Source organism: Scyliorhinus torazame, chromosome 5 (assembly GCF_047496885.1).
Source record: "Scyliorhinus torazame isolate Kashiwa2021f chromosome 5, sScyTor2.1, whole genome shotgun sequence".
NCBI lineage: Eukaryota > Metazoa > Chordata > Chondrichthyes > Carcharhiniformes > Scyliorhinidae > Scyliorhinus > Scyliorhinus torazame.
Window position 1 is genome coordinate 145304305 of NC_092711.1, and position 6000 is coordinate 145310304.

Sequence of the window (6000 nt, forward strand, 5' to 3'; positions counted from 1 at the left end):
ACAAACTCAGATTTGAATAAGACTGTCTGATAATCAAGCACTTTAAAGAATTGATTAAAACCTAATACATTTATATAATCCAGTCCATTTGAAAAAACAATTTGCTCTTGAAAGATATATTGGTACAAATTACATGAGATCTTTGTAGTTGACTCCTCACACGGACACGTGGCTGACAAGAGGCACTGATTGGACAATAGCTGGAAACAACGAGCTGAAATGTTTTTCTGGGAGTGAAACTGTTTCTCTTTAACCCGGAATCGACTATGTGAGAGTTAAAGGCAATACCAGGCTAAATTACATTGAATATACAACATAGAAACAGCCCAACCAATCCATGCCAGTGTTTAGACTTCACTTGATCCCCCTCTCATGCTTTCCCATCTGACTCGATCAGTGTATCCGTTTGCTCATTTCTCCCTTGTGTTCATCCAGCTTCCTCATAAATATATCGATGTTATTCACCTCCACCAATCCCTGTGGTAGCGAGTTCCACATTCCCACCACTCTCTGGGGAAGAGGTTTCTCCTGAATTCCTGATGAGATTATCTCACATTGATAGCCTCTAGTTTTGCTCGTAGCCTTACAAGTGAAAACATTCTCCATGTGTATCAAAATCTTTCATAATTTACAGCCCTCCATTAGTCCCTCAGCCTTGTATTTTGAAGAGAGCAGTGATCTGGCCTATTCATCATCTCCTGATAGGTTTAACCTCTCACAGTAAAAATCTGAAGACAAAAATGCTTTGTTGGCACTTGAGCTCAGCGCAGTGAGAGCAGGGATAGCGTTACAAGGGAGCCTGAGGAAAGCAGATTCACTGAGAATGGGTGGGCTGGGCTGGTCTGATCTGTGTGAATAAGCTGGTTAATCAGACTGTTCATGATCGGGGACTTGGTGTTCTGGGCAGTTGAGGAGCTCAAGTGACAGCCTTCAAGAGCAGATTAATCTGCATTTATACAGCACATTTAATGTAATTAAATAGCCCAAGGTGTTTCACAGGGATATTGTAAATCCAGGTTTCACAAATGATTTGATAACATTGTCCAAGCTCATGATCATGTGACAGAAAATACTGCTCTCTGTCTCTGCCTCCACACACTCCCTCCCTGTTGATTGTAACACTAATTCATCCCACTATCCTCCTGCTTTTCCCCAATTCTCCTCCCCTGAAGGTGCTGACTCTCGGGTTCAGTTTCTCTCTCAGCTATTGCCCTCCCCAATATGTCACCCAGGTGTCTGAAGTTAACAAACTGTTTTCTAAGGGGGACGTCGCAATCGAACCCAGTGACATGTACTTTGACTGGAATGGGGTCACTGCCCCCAACCCCCACTTTTATCCCAGTCCCAGGGGTTTGGAGACTGGGCTCCGGATGGGTACTGGCAGCAGAATCTCCCATAGTCCCCCGCGCCGGGGAAACCGCTCTATCCACCGGGGTACGTGTGGGGGGGGGGAGGGGGGGACAGGAACTGCGCATGTCCAAAGGAGGGGAAAATATGCACATGCGCAGTGACGGTTATTCCCATTGACGTCAAAAGGGCATCCATGACCACGTGACATCGTTGCTTATTTCTTTCAGCCAGCAACCAATGGGAAGACTTGGGGGACCGGAAGGATTCTGGTCCTCCAGCCAATCAAACCGCGGATGTTGTGTTAATGAAGTTTGAGCTTCACACAGACTGAAGCTTCCTCATGTCTCCAACATCTGTGAGTAAAATACTTTCTTTTCTCCCCCTTTTCATTTCTTTTCTCATTCTGACCTTCCATTGGTCACTGCAGCAACTGAAGGGAAAGGAAGTGAATCCAGGGAGGGTGCAGACTCTGGAAATCTTGGCCCAGGTCTCTCTCTCTTAAAGACATTTAAGTGTCTCTTAAAGACACTTTGCAAAGATTGCAGGGAAAATGGACAATACTGAGAAAACAAGCAGGTTCAGGGTTTGTCTGTTGATTGGAGCCGCAGCTCCCAGACAAGACCGAAACTGTAGGCCCACTTAAAGACATTGACATCCTTTGCTCCCTCAGCTTGACACATTTATTTGTCTGGCTAAAAGGATTCATAGAATTTACAGTGCAGAAGGAGGCCAATTGGCCCATTGAGTCTGCACCGGCCCTTGTGTAGCCATCTGGGATGGCCACTTCCCGATTACAAAATGGACACTTTGCAAAGATTGCAGGGAAAATGGACAATACTGAGAAAACAAGCAGGTTCAGGGTTTGTCTGTTGATTGGAGCCGCAGCTCCCAGACAAGACCGAAACTGTAGGCCCATTAGCATACTAATGGCCCATCTCCGGGAACAAAAGAGGAACATTTGAGTAACCGATACTAAGGCAGACACCCCGGCACTAGAGGAGACCAGAATAAAGCAGACCAACGGCCACCTAGGACACGCCCAGCCATCAGGGCACCCACTCTTTTATTGGACGAGATCAATATGAATGATCAAGAAACGGCCCAATTGATTGGGGCCAAGTTCAAGGCCCAGCCAAAAGAGCGCGAAGCCCCTTTAGGTATAAGAAGGAGCCCCCAAGAGAGAATCGTTCTCTTGGCTCCGGCTCTCACCGAGGAGAGACCTGCCCAACAGCTGCACCAGAACAAGTAAGTCCAAGGTCAACGCACGCTACCAGTCAGACGACCTTAGCTGTTCTCCTTCACCACTTCAACCCAGCAGCCTCAGAACCGAACAACGGCCATTGTTCCTCTGACTGAGTGGGCGCCCGAAGCTAAGTATAGGCTTTAGCAGTAGTGATAGTTTAGTCTGTAGTATTTGTGCATGAGTATATTTAACTGTGTGTGTAAATGAATAAGCATTTGACTTTGAACTAACTAACTGGTGTATCGAGCCTTTGATCAGTATTCGGTTTGAACCTTGTGGCGGTATCGAAAGATACCTGGCGACTCTAGAGCAAAATGTAATTAGAATTAAGAAAGGTGACCATATTGACCGCCATATTCAGAGCCAAATAAAGAGAGAAACATTTTCGCAACACTTGGAAAGACCACCCCACTTAAGCCCACCCCATCCCCGTAACCCAGTAACCTCACCTAAACTTTTTGGACACTAAGGGCAATTTAACATGGCCAATCCACCTAACTTGCACATCTTTGCACTGTCGGAGGAAACCAGAGCACCCGGAGGAAACCCACGCAGACACGGGGAGAACGTGCTGACTCCGCACAGACAGTGAACCAAGCCGGGAATCGAACCTGGGATCCTAGAGCTGTGAAGCAACTGGCCTGACCACTGTGCTACCTTGCTGCCCCTGATGGTCCCTTTCCTGGTGTTCACAATTAAAGGGCTGGTTTCCCCAGGAGATGGCTGACATTTAAGGGGACAGTAAATTAATGTTGGATTGAAATATGTGTAGTGTTGTTATATTGTACAGATTGATATATTATTGGTTCTGTAATAAAGCACATTTATTATTATTTCTAGTTGTGTAATATAGTACTGTAGAGCTACATTATATATTTCCAGAAGAGAAAATGCTGGAAAATCTCAGCCAGTCTGGCAGCATCTGTAAGGAGAGAAAAGAGCGACTATTTTCCAGTCCAGGTGACCCTTTGTCAAAGGTAAAAAGGATAGAAAGTGGGAGATATTTATACTGTCGGGCGAGGGAAAGAAAGATGAGTCGGAACCACAGAAACAAAGGAAAAAGAGTGCTAATGGGCAGCACAGTAGCACAGTTGTTAGCACTGTGGTTTCACAGCGCCAGGGTCCCAGGTTCAATTCCTGGCTTGGGTCGGTGTGCGGAGTCTGCACGTTCTCCCTGTGTCTGTGTGGATTGTCTCCGGGTGCTCCGGTTCCTTCCCAAAATTCCCAAAAGATGTGCTATTAGGTAATTTGGACATTCTGAATTCTCCCTCTGTGTACCCGAACACGTGCTGGAATGTGGCGACTAGTGGTTTTTCACAGCAACTTAATTGCAGTGTTAATGTAATTCTACTTGTGACAATAAAGGTTATTAATAAAATCAAGATGATAATGGCAGTCCCCAGAGAGAATAAAAGGTGTGAAAGACCAAACAGCAGAGAAACTAAAGTCAGAGGGTAAGCTGTGACAGATGTAGATGTGGGGGGCATGGTTGGGAGAGAGGTAAAATGAGAAGAAGGGGTGAAGGGGGAAGCAAAGAGGACAAAAGGTAAAGAAAGGGGGGATAAGATAGAGGGAAAGAGTGAGGGGCATATATATATATATGAAGAAAGACAAGAAATAAATAAAAGGTAATAGACAGTTCAAATGAAACAGAAAGAAAACAAAGGGGTTAAGGTGGGGTAGAGCTCATCATCTGAAGTTGTTGAATTTGATGTTGAGACCGAAAGGCTGTAGCGTTCCTAACCGGAAGATGATATCCTGTTCCTCCAGTTTGTGTTGAGTGTCACTGCAACATTGCAACAAGCCAAGTGTAGGCATGGGAGCAGGGTCTTGTGTTAAAATGGCAAGCAGGGACAGCACGGTGGCACAGTGGTTAATCACTGCTGCCTTACGGCGCCGAGGTCCCAGATTCGAGCCCGGCTCTGGGTCACTGTCCACGTGGAGTATGCACATTTTCTCCATGTCTGCTTGGCGTTTGCCCCTACAACCCAAAGATGTGCAGTGTAGGAGGATTGGCACGATAAAATTGTCCTTTAATTGGAAAAAATGAATTGGGTACTCCAAATTTATATAAATAAATAAATAAATAAAATGGCAAGCAACGGGAAGGTCAGGGTCCTGAATGTGCACAGACCGAAGGTGCTCAGCAAAGCGACCACTACATCTAGAAGGACAAGAGCAGCAGATACCTGGGAACCCCACCACCTGGAGGTTCCCCTCCAAGTCACTCACCAGACCGACTTGGAAATATATCGCCGTTTCTTCACTGTCGCTGGGGCAACATCCTGGAACTCCCTCCCTAACAGCACAGTGGGTGTGCAAGGAGGCCACTCACCACCACAATCTGAAGGGCAACTAGGGATGGGCGACAAATACTGGCCTAACCAGTGACACCCAAATCCCGTAAATTAATTTATTTTAAAAAAAAATTCAGAGTACCCAATTCCTTTTCCCCCAAATAAGTGGCAATTTAGCATGGCCAATTCACCGACCCTGCACATCATTTAAGGTTGTGGAGGTGAGACCCACGCAGACACGGGAGAATGTGCAGACTCCACATGGACAGTGACATGGGGCTGGGATCGTCAATGAATTTAAAGACAATGTAGTGAAGCTTTGGAAATCTCTACCCCAGAGGATTGTGGAGCCTCAGTCATCAAGTATTTTCAAGACAGAGATTGACAGGTTTCTCAATATTGAACATATCAAGGGATATGGGGGATAGTGTGGGGAAATGGTGCTGAGGTAGATCGGCCAATGATCCCATTGAATGGTTGAGCAGGCTCGATAGGCTTTAAGGTCGACTGCAGCTCCTGTTTGTTATGATCTCCGTGTCTAGGACAGGAAGCAGAGAGCACGGATCTGTCAATCAGCCTGAATCAGCACCATCAGGAGAATTGGGAGGGTGAATATTACATACAGCAGAGTGAGAATGGAGGGAGAGTGTGTGGATGGAGATTTACAGCTTTTGGGGGAACAAGAGAGAAAAGAATGTTCCAGAGAAACTAGAATTGTCTGTTCTGAATTTCTATCCTGTACTGACAGTGATGTCTTTTGTAAACTCCTTTTACAGGCTGTTAAAAGGATAGGATTTACAGACAGAAATCTCAAACATCACGTCTAGATCTGACAGTCACTCGATTCATCAGCCATTATCTAGAAGGAGTCATGTCTACCCAACTTGTTGGCTTCAAAAGATTTTAAACACCAGTGTGACTGGAAAAGCCCCGAGACACACACCCGAGTGAGAGTGTTCCAGAGCACTGACTGTGGAAAGAGCTTTAACCAGTTACACAGCCTGAAAAAACATCACACCATTCACAGCGGGGAGAGACCGTACACGTGTTCTGTGTGTGGTCAAAGCTTCAACTGATAGTCCAACCTGGAGAGACTCGAGGAGACCCAAA